The 17,130-nt window shown below is 49.4% G+C and overlaps 2 long non-coding RNA genes across 2 annotated transcripts; one reads left to right on the top strand and one right to left on the bottom strand.

The window, feature by feature from the left end:
- Positions 1–2,828: 2,828 nt before the first annotated feature.
- On the bottom strand, positions 2,829–5,472 carry LOC141575113 (uncharacterized). The gene is made up of 2 exons (XR_012502468.1): positions 5,270–5,472; positions 2,829–3,885 (listed from the first exon to the last, which is right to left on the bottom strand). It is a non-coding gene; the product is annotated as an uncharacterized LOC141575113 (long non-coding RNA).
- A 266-nt stretch (positions 5,473–5,738) lies between these two features.
- On the top strand, positions 5,739–15,885 carry LOC141575111 (uncharacterized). Its single transcript, XR_012502464.1, has 4 exons — positions 5,739–5,862; positions 10,825–10,906; positions 14,200–14,286; positions 14,634–15,885. It is a non-coding gene; the product is annotated as an uncharacterized LOC141575111 (long non-coding RNA).
- Positions 15,886–17,130: the final 1,245 nt, after the last annotated feature.

The raw sequence follows: 17,130 nt of genomic DNA, 5'->3' as shown, positions 1-17,130 counted from the left end.
GCTGTTTCCCGTGGAGGGAGACAGGCTCCTTGGAGAAGCAGGCTGATCTTACTTTTCTCCGTAACCCAGGTCCTAGCAAAGCTCCAGTGTGGCCCATTCAGAGGCTCAGATACTTAATAAATTAAGTTAAAGCAGTAGAATAGCAGAGCTGGAGGAAGTGACCACTGAGCTCACAGAATTCACTGCCCACACCCCCATTCTACAGATGAGGAAACAGAGACCAAGCGGTGAAGCAGCCTTGGCCAAGGTCACGCTGCTCCTTAATGCTGGCCTGTGTCGGGCATGCCAAGTGATGAGCTGCAGTGAAAGGCCTGAGAGGGGGCTCTGGGGCCAGACAGCTAGGGTTCAAGTCCCAGGTCTGCCATTTACTAGCTGTGTGATTAATGACTGTCCTTCCTGTAAAGTGCCACCTCATTGGGTTGTCGTGAACACAGAGTTCCTGGAACAGCAGGACAGAGTTCTGTAAGGGTTTGCTGTTGCTTTGTTTACTATTATTATCACCAAGTGAACCCTGAAATGAAGAACAAAGACAGCAAGAATTTTTATTTTAAAGGATTTTAAAATCCGATGATGAATGTTTGATTTAGTCTATTCAAGTCTGCATTTGACCCTTATTAACAACTACACAATGGATGACTTTTGAGGAAATGTTGCTTCATGTCTTTAATTCTCACTAATGACACAGGCTATTCAACAGGAAGCAGCTTTTTTCCAGGAAGAGGGACAAAAAGTTAACAAAATCTCGGTACCTCTCGGTCCCCAGTGAATTGGTTGTGACCTGTCAACCCAACTCTGGGGAACTGCCCGCTCCTCCTGGGCTTGCTGCACTGCCCCGCGGCATCCAGGGGGAGCTGTACGCCCACACGAATCCAGTCTCTTGGTTCATATCTTTGCTTCAGATCCCTCAAGGACTGCCCATGCCCCAGGGCCCCATCTGCCCCGCCAGCCTCGCCTGCTGGACTCCAGGACACCATCCTGGGTCTCAACCATCCTCTCCTCCTATGCCCGCCCCACTACTCTTCACTTTGTCCTTCAAATGTGGGCTCCTGTGGCTCTCCACCCAGCAGGGGTCTCCCTGTCCTCCACCTCGGGTAACTGCATCGTCCTGCACGGTGCGGTGCGTAGCAAACCCATGTGGAGTCAGGAAGAATACAGAACAACAGGTGCTCAGAGGGGCTGCCTTTCCCACTGCAGGGGCCCTGGAGAGCTTTCTCCCGGCTGGTTATTCACAGGCGCTGAAGCTGTAGAATCTCGATCTCACCAATTTAAAGGGCATCATCACTAATTACAAAAGCAATCATTTTTTCAGTAGCAAAAGGACAAAAGACTTTGTGCCCCGCACCTCCAACTTTCTTCCTCCGCCTTCAGAGGTGATTCTCACTCTCTGGGCAAGGGTAGAAAGCAACACACAGAATATTATTTTTCAATGTTTTCTTTCCCACTATGAAGATTGCTTTCCCAGAACCGATGAAGGCAAGGATGGTTTGGCTTCCCTGCACTGAGGATTCAGAGATGCAGGGGGGGAGGGGAGTGGGGAGATAATTCAGCATTATTGAACCAAACCGAGACATTAAAAATTTCTATTCTAAACAGAAAGAAAGCAGGATGCTATACAAACGGGAAACCATAATTGGAAATGCAATAACGAGTTACAAGACAATAAACATGAAGATGGAAAAAAGAAAAAGTACATCAAAATACAAAAAGGTGGTAATGGGAGATGGTAGCATGAAAAGATAGATTTTTTTCTCTTTCTTTCTTTTTTTTTCTCATTATTCTTAGGATGTGTTGGAGCCTACGTGATTATCAGTCTAAAGGAAATAGATATAGTAATGAGTTGATATACTTGAAAAAATAGATAACCACAAATCGAAAGCATACAATAGAGTCGCAAAAAAAAAAAAAAAAAAGAAACAAGCTCAAAATTGCTTAAAGACTTAAACATTAGACAAGACGCTATAAATCTCTCAGAAGAAAACATAGGCAAAATATTATTTGATATATATCTCACCAATGTTTTCCTAGGGCAATACACCCAAGCAACAGAAATAAAATACAAAATAAACAAATGGGACCTAATTACACTTATCAGCTTTTTCACAGCAACAGAAACCATAAGCAAAACAAAAAGACAACCTATGGAATGGGAGAAAATTTTTGCAAAAGATAAGCCTGACCATGGCTTAAATTCTAGACTATATAAATAGTTCATACAACTTAATAAGAAAAAAAAAATAAACAACCCAGTCCAAAAATGGGCAGAACAACTAAACAAGCAATTCTCCAATGAAGATATACAAATGGCCAATAGGAATATGAAAAAAAGTTTCAATATTGCTAATTATCAGATAAATGCAAATCAAAACTACAATAAGTTATCATCTCACACTAGTCAGAATGGCCACCATTCAAACATCCACAAACCACAAATGCTGGAGAGGCTGTGGAGAAAAGGGAACCCTCCTACATTGTTGGTGGGAATGTAGTTTGGTGCAGCCACTGTGGAAAACAGTATGGTGAGTCCTCAAAAGACTAAAAAAAGACTTATCATTTGATCCAGCAATCCCATTCCTGGGCATATATCCAGAGGGAGCCTTAATTCCAAAATATACCTGCACCCCAATGTTCACAGCAGCATTGCTTACAATGGCCAAGACATAGAAACAAACTAAACACCCACAGACAGATGATTGGATAAAGATGTAGAATTTAGATATAGAAGAATATTACTCAGTCATAACAAAGAAGGAAATAATGACATTTACATCAACATGGATGGACCTGGAGATTATCACACTAAAGTGAAATAACTCAGAGAAAGACAAGTATCATATGATATCACTTGTATGTGGAATTTTTAAAAATGATACAAATGAACTTATTTACAAAACAAAAACACACTCACAGACTTAGAAAACTAACAGGAGTTTGGGATTAACAATTACAAACTACTATATGTAAAATAGACAAACAACAAAGATTCACTGCAGAACACAGGGGAAAATATTCAGTATCTTGCAACCTTTAATGGAAAAGAACCTGAAAAAGAATAGACTATGTATATGTACAACTGAATCACTATGCTGTATACCTGAAACTAACAAAACAGCTGTATATCTGAAACTAACAAAACATTGTAAATCAACCACATTTCAATTAAAGAAAAAGATAAGTTCTAAATACCTTTATTCAAAGAAAATCTTCAACTCTTACCTCTTACGGAAAGTAAAATGGGAAGCTTGAGCAGGACCAAATTATACTGAATGAGAGGTTACATACCTTCTCCAGCACGTGGCCCATGCTACACACACATCGTGTTTTCCTTCAGGTAAGAATGGCCCTTACTGCCCAGGGAGCGAGTCCTCCTTAGACAAGGCCTGTGTGGCAGTGGCCTTCTTGTCACCGCTCCATCTCACCAGGAGGCCAGGATTTTCAGAGCGGAGGGAACACATATCTCATACACTTCAGATCTATTTCCTGAGAAAAACTATGGAAAGACCAAATTCACCTGCAGTGCGGGAAACATGAGCAGGACCCCTTAGCAGACCGACAAGCCCGAAGCAAGATGGCCTGATGTTCACATCAGAACCAGAACAACAACCGTCTGGCCCCAGTTAAACGATCACCATCTCCCCTGCAATGAACGGTTGGTACTCAGTGTCAGGGATGATTCTGTTGAGACTTGAGAGATCAAAAAAGTCAGACCAGGGAATCCGGACCTGGTGGATGTCCAGGCTCTGCCAATGGTAGAGGCGGCCCCAAGGGGGTATCACCAGCACCGATTCCTCCATTTTCAGCAGGGTCTTCAGGAGGAAGGCGATGTGGATACAGACGCTCCTATGGAGGCTGAAGCCCTCTAGAGGGTTGACGTCACACAGAAGGTACCTGGCAGGGAGCAAAGGAGAGCGGGTCTTCAGGGCCAAGCCTCTGCACAGGAATCCCGGCTTAGATAGAACAGATACAACGGGAATCCCTGCACAGCCCATGGCCTACAATCCAGACACATTCAGCAGCTTCTGGTTTGTATAGTGGAGGCACTGCCCACCCGTCTCCATGTGGCCAATTACTTCGAGTCCGGGAGCACATGCAGAAGACATCTTGGCATCTGTCTAACAACGCTAAGTACCTGACTAGTACCTGAGCACACGTTCTCCAGGGGCTCTCAAGCTTCTTCGCCTACAGACCCCTGTACACTCTTAATTACTGAGGACTCCAAAAGGCTGCTGTTTATGTGGGTTAAATCTATCAATAGTTCCTGTGTTAGAACTTAAATAAGAACTTTAAAAAATGCTTATGATTTCACTTAAAAATAATAACAACCTACTACATGTTACCATTAATACTCTTAAGCAAAAAATAAGTATATTTTTCTAAACAAAAATCATTAATGAGAAGAAGAGCAGTGATTTTAATTTCTGCAAAACTCTTTTGGACTGGTGAGTTCTGAATTCTATCTGCCTCTAAATTCCCTGTTTTGTGATATCATAGACCAGGTTTTCCCTGGAAATCCCCACAGGAAACTCGGGAGTGCAAGAGTGTGCAAAAGGTAGGTGACATACCGGCGTTTCTATGAAAATAGTCTTGCATCTCAGGGGCCTCAGACACACTTTGATAACTGCTGCCCTACCCTAGGCGAGACTCTCCTACACAAGAGCCAGGCAAGGGTCCTGGCTTCTTTAATGAGTTATCGCAGCCACACTCCTCCCTTCTCTGTGTTAATGTTCCCACAACCTCCATTACCGCAGATGAAGATGTAATCCTCAACTGGGGCCTCTAATCCCAGAAGACTGCCAACTTTGAGAGGGAAGGCCCATCTACCATCCCTACACCCCGCACAGTCTATTTTGAGTCAAGCCCTAGATAACTGCTAATCGACAATGACCCTTGTCTTATTCCTGAGTTTTACCGAAGGAGCCAACATCTGGATGGAACTGAAATTTCCCTGCAGATAAACAAGGCTGATAAACCACCCCATTCAAACATCTGATTCTGGGGCTCTTCAAAACCCGGATAAGGCCCCGCTTCATAAAAGTCAGGTCCTCCGCCTGCCCTTCCCGGGGGTTCTGGGAGGCCGCGGCCAAGCAGGGCTACCCGGACTCGCGGTCCCAGCCCCAGTGCCCGAGGGGGAGGAAAGCCCGAGGCTGTGCCCCAGCCCTGTCCTCCCCGCCCCAACCCGCTCCCTGGCACCACAGCGCCTCCCCGGCAGCCACACCAACCCGGATCCCACCCCGGTCCATGTCCACTGGCCCCGCCAACGGCGCGGCCGTACGTTTACCGTCTGTGGGACGCCGCCCCAGACAGGATGTCGGCCGCCGACTGACCAGGCAAGAACTAGTCGCCCAGGCGAGCAAGCCGCCAGCCCCAGCAGCAAGCACCGCCATGGTCCCGGGTAGCTGCACACTTCCGGAGCCCGCTGCCTGCCCCAGAAGCTCACATCGGCCCGCGCAGAGCGCGGCGCATGTAGCCATGGCAACGCCCCGGGGCCCTCCTCTAGCGCTTGCGTCTGTGTCCTCCCGAGGCTAGACGTGAGAGGGCAGAAATTGCGGAGCCAATGGGAGCCAGGGCTCGGCCAGGACGGGGGCTGGGGGGAGGCTTATGGGGCAGCTGGGCGGGGCTGGGGCGGGCGGTGCCGAGCAGACGTCCTCACCTGCAGCTGGCGCCGGCCGGATGCTGGGGCGGTGCTGCCACCAGTGGGCGGGGCTGCGGGGCGGTGGGGCGGTGGGGCAGCGGGGCGGGGGCACCCTCACCTGTCCATGTGTGTGGCTCAGCCTGGGCTCCGCGGCCTCCCCTTGCACCGGACGTGGACCCAGGCTGCCGTTGGGCAAGATAGAGGACTGAGCCAAGGCACAAACGGCTGGCCAGGTAGGGCACCTGAAGTGCAGATCCTCCAGGCCCGCTGCCGGCCTTGAATTCACGCTGCTGGGCAGTTTCCAAGGAGACGGGATCTGTCCTAAGAGGGGAGATAGGGCAGGGGTGCCAGATGCCGGGTTAGGTGCGGTCTTACAGGCTAGCCACGGTGAGAGTGTTCAGAGAAGCCCCTGTGTTGGCGGGGCTAGGAATTTGGGGTATGGGGTGGGGATTGTGTGTGCCATGCTGTGGTCTCCCCAAGAACTCTCACCCCCAAGCAAGGGACCCTGCTCCCTCCACCATTCACTGCACCCCCTGCCTTCCCCAGCACCACTACCCCTGCCCCCGGAGTGTCCCATGACCTCTCCCCACACCAGGCACCGTCCCTGTTACAGGTACTGAGGTCCTGGTGGTTCCAGCCCGAGGGTGGGGGCTGTATCTGACCAGTTAGGATGCCTGGAGCTTTGTATGAAACCTCAGAGCATAATGCAGACGTGCACAGAGGCCCCTCAAACAGGATTCCCTGCATGGCCCTCCCACCACGGACCCACAGCGCAGCTGCCACACCAGGCCAAGCCTGCTGGAAGACCGCTGGTCCCTCTCATCCTGTTCCTGATCAAGAGTGCACCGGCCACACTGCTGGGTATTTAGGGGGCCTTAGAAGAGCAGCTGGTATTTTCATGGGCAAATATTTGCTCTTTTGGGAAGATTTCAGTGCAAAGGGATGTAGGATATGCTTTTTCTGTTGCCCTGAAACTGGTGACTAGGATGCAAACTTAAGTCAAAACAGGTTTTAGAGAGAGCTGCAAAATATCTAACCCAAAGATCACTGTTCCCCAGCAAAGGCAACACCACCTGGCCGGTGGGGTCCTTGTCCCTCATTCTGGAGGTTGGGGTTTGCACCCTCCAGCTGGGACAGAGCCCGAAACAGCTCTGAACACGCTCCAACAGGCTTTCCCAGCAAAAACGGCCTTTATTTTGAATCTGGGTGAAGGAACCAGCTGAGACATCTGAGTAAATCTTCCTGGGTGTAACCAGGCCTTTTATGCTGAATGAAAGAGCGGCTCTCCACATGCTAACTTCTTAGAACTGAATGTGTGTCAAAACCTTCATGCATGTAGCATGTTGGGAACAGCGTTTCATGGTGAGGGGAACTATATAACTTACATGTGTATGGGGAAGCCCTCACTCCAACCGGCTTTTCCTGTGCACACTGCCTTTATTTCGAAATTGGCTGTTGCTGAGAAATCTTGGTAAGCTTTCCTAGGTGTAACCATGCCCATTATGCTGGACGAAAGAGCGGCTCTACACTTGTTCACATCTCAGAAATGAATGTGTGTTGAAGCCGTCATTCATGTAGCGTGTTGGGAACACAGTTTCGTGGTGAGAAGAACTATGTAAATTACATGTCTATGGTGAAGCAATTGCTCGAAATGGGTATTCCAGCGCATACTGCCTTTATTTCGAAATTGGCTTCTCAGAAGACCTGTGGTCTCCACTGCAGGTCTGTCTCCAAGCTCTGGGCCAGCATGGTGACTCTGCTCCCCCTGTCTATTCTGGGAGGTCTAGGGGTCCTCCATGGCCCTTCCACCATTGTTTCTTTTGGAAACACCCCACAGATGAAATGGGCCTGAGAACAGGAGAGCTGGATGCCAAGCAGCCACTGCCCAGTTTGTGGCTCCTGGGAGGGGCATCTCCTCTCTGTGGGCTCTGATCTCACCTACCCTCTCCCCAACCCCCACCCCTCTCCTCCTGCATTTCCCGATTGATCCCTGGATAATGGTCCATACCAGGAATGACCTGGGAGAGGTTTTATGAGTCTTTAAGGGAAAAAAAAAGAAATCTTTAAACAAATTACTGAAAGTAACTTCCAGCTTTCCCGGGAAAGCCCTCTTTCCAATGTTTAAGGCTAGTTGACAGGGTGTCAAATTGCCTAACCACTCACATCTGAGCAACTGCTAACTCTTTCCAGTTCCCCGCAGCATCCACCTCTGGCAGCTTGGCCACAAGAGGGCAAGAAAGCTCTTTCCCCATGCCAGCTCCAGCGTGGCTTTGGAGGCAGTGGAGGCTGAGAGAAAGGGCCCCGCCCTGAAGTTTGGGGGGCCTCTAGCCACAGCCAGAGGAGCAGGAGTTTTCAGAGTGCCCCAGGAGGGAAACCAGGCAAGGCTGCCTGGCCCAAGTCTTCCCTGCCCAGAGAGCCCCATGAACTGCTTTGGGCCCCACTCCCCATTTGGGCCCCCTGCAAAAAGGTACCACGGGATCCACACCTGAGAAGGCAGAAGGATGGCCCTTTGGCCTGGGGTCCCAGCAGGTGTGTCCTGTGATACCTGTGGCCACATATCTTCCTTGTCTCTCCAGGTCAGTGAAGGGTCTGTGCTGGGCACCTTGGTGCTCAGGAACATGGGAACAACTCTAAACTCAGAAGGACAGAGAGACTCTGCCTGGAAGCAAGGATTCCAGGGAGACGCCTTGCCCAGAACTGGGGGACTGTGTGCTGAGTAGACCCCTGGAGGCAATGTGGGGCTGTGGGGTCCTCATCAGAGAAGGGAGCAGGTGTGCTTTCCGGGTGTGGAGCCCTGCTTTCTCCAGTCATGTCCTTGTGTAAGACTCATTTACAAACACCTTCCAGTCCACCTAGGGGTGGCCTCAGAGTTGGGGGTAGAGGAGGAGAGTGAAGGGTGCAGACTTAGGGCCCCCTGACCCACCCAGGGAGCCAAGGGTCAGTGGGAACATCGTGGGAGTCTAGTGCAGGGGTGGAGGATGAGAACTAAGAACATGCCAAGTCATGCAATAAAGTGACCTGTGATCATGAGACACAGGTGGCTGTACACCAAAGGAGGGAGATAGAAATTTAGACCCAAGCTCTGAGAACCTTGAGAGGGGCTGGAGGGTCCCAGGAGCCCTGAGGAACAGCTCTTCTAGGGGCACAGATATCCCAATAAACACATTTCTCATGGATGCTTTTTGGGGTGCAGAGTGAGTTACCAGGATCCTAAAACTAGTATGGAATCCCACCCCCTTGTTCATCACGATTCCTGGCAATAAATTGCTGTCATTTGTTCCTGGACATGCACAGGGGAGGTGACTGCTGTGGTGGTCACTGCAGGACTAGAATATTCTATTGTGGGCTCTGTGACCACAGAAACCCAGGGGGATTTCTTAACGGGAGCACCTGGAGTCCATGCCTGCAAGGACCACCCTCATGGGATGGCCAATGATCCCGTGGTACCCAGGTCACCAAGTGACGAATTTGTGAGGTTGCCTGGGGTAACCTGGGGACATGTAGGTTTCTGTGGTCAGCACGTGGGCCCAGCACTGCGGGATGGTCTGCACAAAGAGGGGCCTGCCCTCCTGATGATGGCTTCTAACACCTGCAGGGAAACTGCTCCCTGGGCGCCTGGAGGTCCATATTGAGAGCGTCCTGCCAGCCATGAGGGATCACCTTCCCCTGATGCAGAGGCAGACCTCTCCCCCTTGAGGCCCAGGGGACACCTGGCTCAGGTCCCAACTGTGTGCCCTGGACACACAGAGCCCCAGATCTCTGGCACAGACTGGGGTGTGGTTGTGTCGGGGCAGAAAAGGCCCAGGTAAGGGGCTCATTCAGGGACAGAGGCCACTCTGCAGGGATACTGGACCTGGCAGCAATACACTGCTTCAGAACTTACCTGGGCTGGGTTTCCAAGCTGTGGGATGGAAGGGCCTCTCCTTCCTGCGGTGCAGTGGGGGGAACTAGATCCATCGTCAATATCAGCCCTGAAAATGGAGGCTGCACTACATCCATTCCTGGAAAGATAAATCAGGCCCCTCCAGTCCAGGTGACTCAGAAAGTCAGTCAGCAATGTTCGGGGCCCCCAGTTTAGGCTTTGAATTAGAGCTGAGAGGCTCAGGAGGCCAGATCCCAGTCCGTGGCTCCAGGAGTAGGCTTTCTGCTGGGGGACAGGATCCTCACAATCACCTGTGTCTTTGTGGGACTTTCCCCTCTGACCAGCTGGGAGGCAGGGTGCAGTTGTGGGAAATGGTGTTTCCATGAGCAGAGGGCCACCAAGTGGTGGGGGCACAGGAGACTGTGAGAATGAGTCCCGCAAAATTTCTGGAATCAAAAAACTGGCAAATGTGAAAAAGTGCATAATTTGTTTTATCGAACAGGCTGCTTATGTACGTTTGGAGGGCCAGGTTCAAAGACTCTGCATCCATCCAGGACAATAGCATCAAGAGAAGAACAGACAGAGCAGAAGGAGATCTGGGGTTTCCCCCAGGAATGAGGTGGAACAGGGATTTCTGCAGATTTGCAAGGCGTCCCCTACCACTGAGCATGGGGTTACAACCCCACGTGACCACCGTCGTGTTTGGCTTGGGCTCTGGATCTGGCCTGCTCATTTATTCTTCCAGCTGAGTTCCAGAAACTCAGAGGGTGGACTTTGAGGGGCTGCGTTTGGAACCTAGTGAGGAGCTGGATGGTCCTTTATATTGAGTCCCTTCAGCCTATCACCGTAGCTGAATCCCAACACCCCCCAGGCACCCAGGGTGGCTGTGGAGGGAGAGAAAGCCTGGCAGGCGACCTAGGGGTCCCACTGCTCTGTCCCTCCCTTGTCTTCATTCCCTTTCACCCCAGAAGGTGTGATTGTCTCGTGTCATGGTGGCCACCGTAGTGTCCCTCCCAGCAATCTCTCTTCTCCATCAGGTGGGGTTCCCAACCCCACTCAGCCTTCTCTCTGCATGGATGCTGAAGGACCAGGACCACCTGAATTTCTGAGCTTGAGCAGTAAGGTGGAAAAAAAGAAACCAATGGAAACAAAGAAACAAGTTATTGTGGCAAAACTGCCCACCACAGAGAAGCTGCCCTGAGTGGAAGGGAGGGTGTGGGCATGCCCATTTGTTTCCTGTCTCCCAGTGCTCTTAGCTTTCTTATTGCAGACCTGCATGGTTACAACAAAATGATCTGCAAAACTGAAAATATTTACTCTCTTGCTTTTACAGAAAAGGCTGGCCAGCCTCTGGTCCGGTACCAGGCAAGTGATTGGAGTCCCTTTCCAGTTTGGAAACATCTGGGCAGGCCCAGGTTTGCAAAAGTCTTTAAGAGTAGTTACGGAGTTTTGCTTCTAAAATTTTTTACGGCTGTATATACTTCTGAGATGCGGTTGTGCTGTGTAATTCTGAGCCGGGATTTTCTCAAACTGTTTCTCACTTCTTATACCAGACATTCCTAAATTCCAAGGGGAACTGTATATTAAGGAAGCCATGGAATTTAGGAAAAGGATACAGATCTCATTTCCTTTTAAGCATCAGTGTACCTCCATCATGGCATTATTGGTTATGAGTTATTGATAGGGGAATTAAATAGTAAACAGATTAATAGAAAATAGGGGATTTTAGGTACACAGGTTCATCTTTTCAACATTTTTTGTAATATTTGCAGTTTAAGATGGCCATTCCTGAGAAACAGGTAGCCTCTTAGAATGAAATGGCATTTCCTCTGAACCATACTTAATTTTTATTTCGTAGACAGCAGGAAGGGTAATCACACATCACACATTTGGGGACGTCAAAGAGAAAATGTAACTTTCTGGGAGCGCACTCCCCCATCTCCCCCTGCTCTTTTCACTGTCCCATTCTCCCTGGAAGTCTCTTTCTTATCTTCTTCTCATGGCTCCAGTAACTCTTTCTTCCTCCTCATCCCTCAGCTGGTAAGGTTACTTTTCTACTTTGAACAAGCAAACAAGCCAACAGAAGAGAAGTTTCACAAGCAACTCCCAGCACATCCGCTCACCTAGTGTTGTCTGTGACCTCACTCTCGGTGCCCCACCTCTTATTACAGGTGACATCGAAAGCCAATTCCTCGAAAAGTCCCCAGGGCCCCATCCCTCCCATCTTCTCTGGGTTGTCACTCCCAAAACCATCCTCTCTTTCACTACCTCATCTATTTTGTTCTGCTAGTTGGCTCCCATCAGTATATAAACGTCCATCTTCTTAAAAGAAACAAACAGCACTCCTTGACCCTAATTCACCCCCACCAATTGCCACCCTGTGTCTTTGCAGCAAATCTTTAAGGAGTTGTTTAAACTCACTGTCTGCATCTTCTCTTGAGCCATCCCCTTTTACACCCACTCTGGCTCTTCCCCTGATCCCTCGCTCTATGGAAACTGCCCTGTCAAGGCCATCAGTGACCACACGTTGCTAAATATAGCGGTCAATTTTCAGTCCTCATCATGCGTAGACCCTCGGCAGCATTTGACCCAGCTCTTCCATCCCTCCTCCCCCGTGTTCCTGCTTAACTTAAACTCCAGCCCATCGCTCTGTCTGTTTTCTGCTTTTGGTCTACTGGCTGGTCCTTTGCCAATGTCTCCTCTTTTTCCCAAACATACACTGTGGGTGTGCCCCAGGGTTGGCTCCTGGGCCTCTCATCTCTCTCTCTGCTATTCCTTTGGTGGAAGCAACCCAGCCTTGGAAATTGGCATGCCATCAATTTCTCGATTTCTCCAAAACTCCCTGATTTGCCCTTTCCATCTGGACCTTTATCCCTGAGACTCACATTCTTTTTCTTTCATTAATCTTGCTTTCACATTCATACATATGTTCTACTATGTAATTACTTTTCCAAATTTTGTATCAGTAAATATATATATCATGTAAAATGCTCAAATCTGTATTATTTCCACTAAGATGCTTATTCTACCTTAGAACCTTTCTGCATTTCTGTATTTATGTGAAAAAAGCGAATAGCATTTCTACAAGCCTCATAGTTAATCAGTGTGTTTGTTTGGGGCTATTATGTAACATGAAATAATGATATATTAACATAGTCCTTTTTCATTTATTTTTATGTAACACCAAGATGAGGTTTTTGCACTGAACACTGGTTTTATTGAAATTTTACCTACGTTATGGACAGTCAGTTTATGTGAAAGCCCTCATTTCTCCCCTTTCTGATATATTTTCCATTTGGCTATATATAACATATACCTTGGCATGAAACAAACTTCCCAAATCATTCACATAATACAATTAATACATTTAAATTATATTTTTTAAATGTTAAAAAGAAAAAGAAAACAGACTCCTCTACCTATTAGGCATTTCTGTGGCAATATGTAATACACACCTTAACCATGACATTGAAGAACTGAGCTGATACCAGCCCCTTTCCACCTGCTCAGCCCCACCTTGTCCCATCCCTTGTGGATGGAGAGGACATCCCTCCCATTGTCCAGGTCCAGAGGTTGGAACAATGTTCTTTCTGTCTTTCTCTTACACACACAGACAGCAAATCCAGCTTGTTAGAAAATTCTGGGTATTCTGTCTTCTTAACCACCTGCTCCCTGCTCCCCGCCCTCCTAAGAGCCACCTTCAGCCCTTCCTGGACACAAATAGCCTCCTGTTTCCATCTTTGCTTTCCTACAATCTCTCATCCACACAGAGTCAGAGGGAGCCTGCAAAAGCATACATTGATGGGGTGGGTTTAGTTCAGTGGTAGGGCGCATGCTTAGCATGCAAGAGATCCTGGGTTCAAAAATGATTATAAATCAATAAAAAATGTTAAAAAAAAAAAAGAGATCCTGGGTTCAATCCCCAGCACCTTCATTAAAATAAATAAATTACCTCCCACAAAAAAACACAAACACAAAAGCTTAAGTTGGACTATATCACCCCTCCCCTCAAAACTCACTAAATGGGTCATCATTTCATTAGGAGCCAAAGTCGTCACAAAGGCCTCAGGACCCGGCGTGCTCTGCCTCTCTGCCCACACTCTCCCCCTCACTCAGGGGGCCTCTGGCTCCGGCTCTTCCTTCTTCCTCCGGATCTATTCTGCTTCAAGTTCATTACTCCGTGAGATCTGCCAGGATTGCCTTATTCCTTCCTGCCTGCCTCCCACCCCACCGCCATCACTGGAGTTTGCTCATATCACTCTTTTTTTTTTTTTAATTTTTCCAAGCTCTTACTACCCCCAACATGCTGCCTGTTTCCTCTACTAAAACTCTGAGCCCCCAGTGATGGGGAGTCATGTCTATTTTGTTGACTGATAAAGCCCGAGAACCTTGTGAATTGGTCTAGTTAGGAGATTCCCATACGTAGTAGGAGCTTATACACATTTGCTGAATGACTGTAGATGCCCTGGTCCAATCCGATGAAGCACTTCTGTGTCCTGCTCAAAGAATAACTGTCCTTTCCACCTGAGAGGGGGTGACAACTTCCTTGGTGATCAAAGGCAAGATCTTTTTGCTTTATGCTGTTAACCTTAGGCGGGGAGACTGGGGGATCTTCATATATATTTTTAAATTTGGTTCACTCTGCAGTTTGTCTTTGCTCTCTGTATAATTTTGAGAAACTCTTTATGAGTGATCATTCTTCCATCAGATTGAACAGGGTCCAGGGTGAAGGACCAAGCCTGTCCCATCGGCCATCCTATGTGTCATGTCCTGGGACCCAGTGGATGCTCAGCACGTAAGTGAACAGACTGGAGTGAGTGAAGAGATGGGAGCATCTCCTTATTGTGGTGGCTGCTCTCTGTCAGATGCCTTGAGATTTGAGGAAGGGTTTACAAGTGCGGAGAGGGGAGATCAGGTCCTCTGTGCTCTTCCTGAGTGCCCTGGCTTTACCCATTCCCCCAGCCCACTCTGGGCAGCCAAGTTGAGGAGCTGGGCCACCGGGGGTTGTGCTGATCAATAATCCACCTTCACCCCAAGTCCGGGGGGTAGGGACCCCTGGTTGTAGTCTCTGGAGTCAGGTCCTTGGAGGAATTCCTCACTGAACTATGTTTTGGACCTTTTATTTTTCTCTATAACCACCAGCTGAAGAAGATTGTCTTAGACACATGGAAGCTGAGGACGTCTACTGTCCCCTCGGAACCCAGGTGGGGCTGGGAGTCTGCTGTTTGTATAGCCGGTGGGCTCGTGTTGCTTTGGGCATCCCTGTGTCTGAATTCCTGCAGTACACTCGGTGGTAAGGAAGGGGTGCCTGGCAGGGAGGGAAGTGGGTCGGGAGACTGCACAGCTGTGGAGATGTTAACCTGGGGTGTGCAGGAGCCTGCTGATGCATGGCATCTCGGTTCAGGGAACTCTTCACCCTCAGAGGGGTTCCCACTCCCGCAGGGGCCATTTGATCAGGGTGCTGGGCTGTCAGGGGACCGCAGGGTTCCCAGTGAGGATTACAGTGCCTTCAGGCAATGGGAAATGAGGGGTCCAGCGGCACTTGAATTAACTGTGCACCCAAACCCAGCCCCCACCTCTTTCAGCCTTTATCCTTATCTGCAAAACTGGAATTTTATTAACCATCCCGCGGGGTCGTTGATGGGCTAAGACAAACTAGACAGTCAAGAGCTGGAATTCCTCTGTCCCCTGATTGTTTTCCTTCTTTCTGACTATTTGCTCTCACAAGCTCAGTCTCTCTGTCTCTCTCTCTTTCACTTCTAACTTTCTCTCATGCTCTGGTTTCATTTGACTTCCAACCACCGCCCCTCACCCTCGCCAATCCCCAGATGAGTGAACTTGATTTCTGTGTGTCAGTTCCAAATTCCCAGGAAAGATGCTCTGTCTCCCTCTGGATCTGTTGTCCAACCCATCAGTTGTGGCCAGATGAGGGAGTCCCTCTGGGACCAGTGGAGGGTCTCCGCCCAGCCCCCCAGCCACCATTTTGGGAGCACATATCTCTCCAAGGAGGAGGTACTGGCTGTGACCTTGTGTCAGTCAGTATGAATTTATGTCTCCTCTTGCCCCTCCTTCATCCTCCTAAACAAAGATGAAAATTAAACACTCCCGGGATTTGTGTCATGGAACACGCAGGGTGGGGGCTAAGGGGGCTGGAATCTCTGCTGCATTTAAGGGACTACAGTGAATCCCCAATGAGAGCCTGCAAAGGGAACACCACCGCCCCCACCTGGCACTTAGGGTGCTGAGTCTGCGTGATGTTGAGCTAGGCTTCTGACCACAGCTCAGGGGTCTGGTCTGACCAGTTAGCCTTTGAAACCAACCAGCTTTGGATTCCTCAATCCCTCCCTGAGGTTTTACCTGAACCACCAGCTTCTGCATCTCTGAAGACAGATGATGAGGACTCTTCACGTAAGCCGTTCGCACAGCCCTCTGCAGGCCTTTGTGCTGCACGGTCTGCCCGGCGAGATAACTGAGGTTGGTATTTTACTGATGTTAGAAATAGTCTGGTTTCCCTATGTACTGTTTCACTGAACAAGCAACAGAAGCCACCTCTCGCTGATAAAAGCAAAAAGGGACTTAATGAGAAGATGCTGGGAGGGTGTATGGATTGGCCAGGGCCGGAGCCAACCCAGGAGCTGTAGGAGGTGTTAGGGAGCCCCAGGCACCAGGCCGGGCTGGGTGCTACCGGGCCCCCTGCCACCCCAGAAGGGACCCCTCTCCACCCGACCCTCCACCTCACTCACTGCAGGTTCATATCCCGGCAGGGCCAGGTCACACTGAAGCCACCAGCACACACCTCAATGGGGGAGTTGACACCGTCTCAGCTGAGGGCGTGCCCGGTGTGGGGAGAGGCCCAGTTAGAAGAAGGCGGTTCCCCTACTGTTCCGAGTTAAGGTGCAAGTCAGTGCCCATCACTCAGGAGAGCCAGGCTGGACGGACCTCATTGCGATGACTAGGCCGTCTGAGTTCACTTAATACTTTCTATGTTTGAAGGCCCTGGAGGGAGAAAAAGTGAAGTTTCTAGAACTTATTTTGTGTTTCCCATGTACCAGGTGCGGTAAGCAAGCCACTTCAGACAAGACCCAGAGCAACCACGTTAATAGGCCACGGAGCAAGTAGTGCAGTCAGGCCTCTGTGGAACCGAAACCCGTGTCCCCATCAGCTCAGTAGTTACCAGTGGAAACTGGGGGGATTTATGGGACTGTGTGCTCCTGTAGGGGCTGGGATGTGTGTGTTTAAATCCACATCTTCAGAAATTCGGCTAGAACCACAGCCACTTATTGCACGGAGGCAGAGGAGGGGAGGATTCCAGCCTTTGTTCCAGCTCGTGTGGAGCTCAGAAATTGCTCCTTCTGTCCTGAAAACAACACCAGAGCTGAGGGAGCTGCAATCCCACTGTACTTCTTAGATCCCAGAAAAATGAGGGGAAAATCTGCTCCCAACACAGAGAGGCAGCCAGGCAGGCTTGGCGAGTCACAGCTCCCAGGGCAGAACCCGCTTTTGTAACAACCCCCAGGGCAGGCAGATTTAACAGGTCCCTGAGGCCAGTGGAAATCTCAGCGTGGGGAAGTCCGAGTGTGACAACTACAGGGGGCCAGTCAGAGGGGCCCCCTGCTCTTTTTCATGCATTTTACCTCCA

Source organism: Camelus bactrianus, chromosome 26 (assembly GCF_048773025.1).
Source record: "Camelus bactrianus isolate YW-2024 breed Bactrian camel chromosome 26, ASM4877302v1, whole genome shotgun sequence".
Lineage (NCBI taxonomy): Eukaryota > Metazoa > Chordata > Mammalia > Artiodactyla > Camelidae > Camelus > Camelus bactrianus.
Note: the sequence above shows the minus strand (reverse complement) of the source record. Positions and strands in the feature narration are given on the sequence as shown.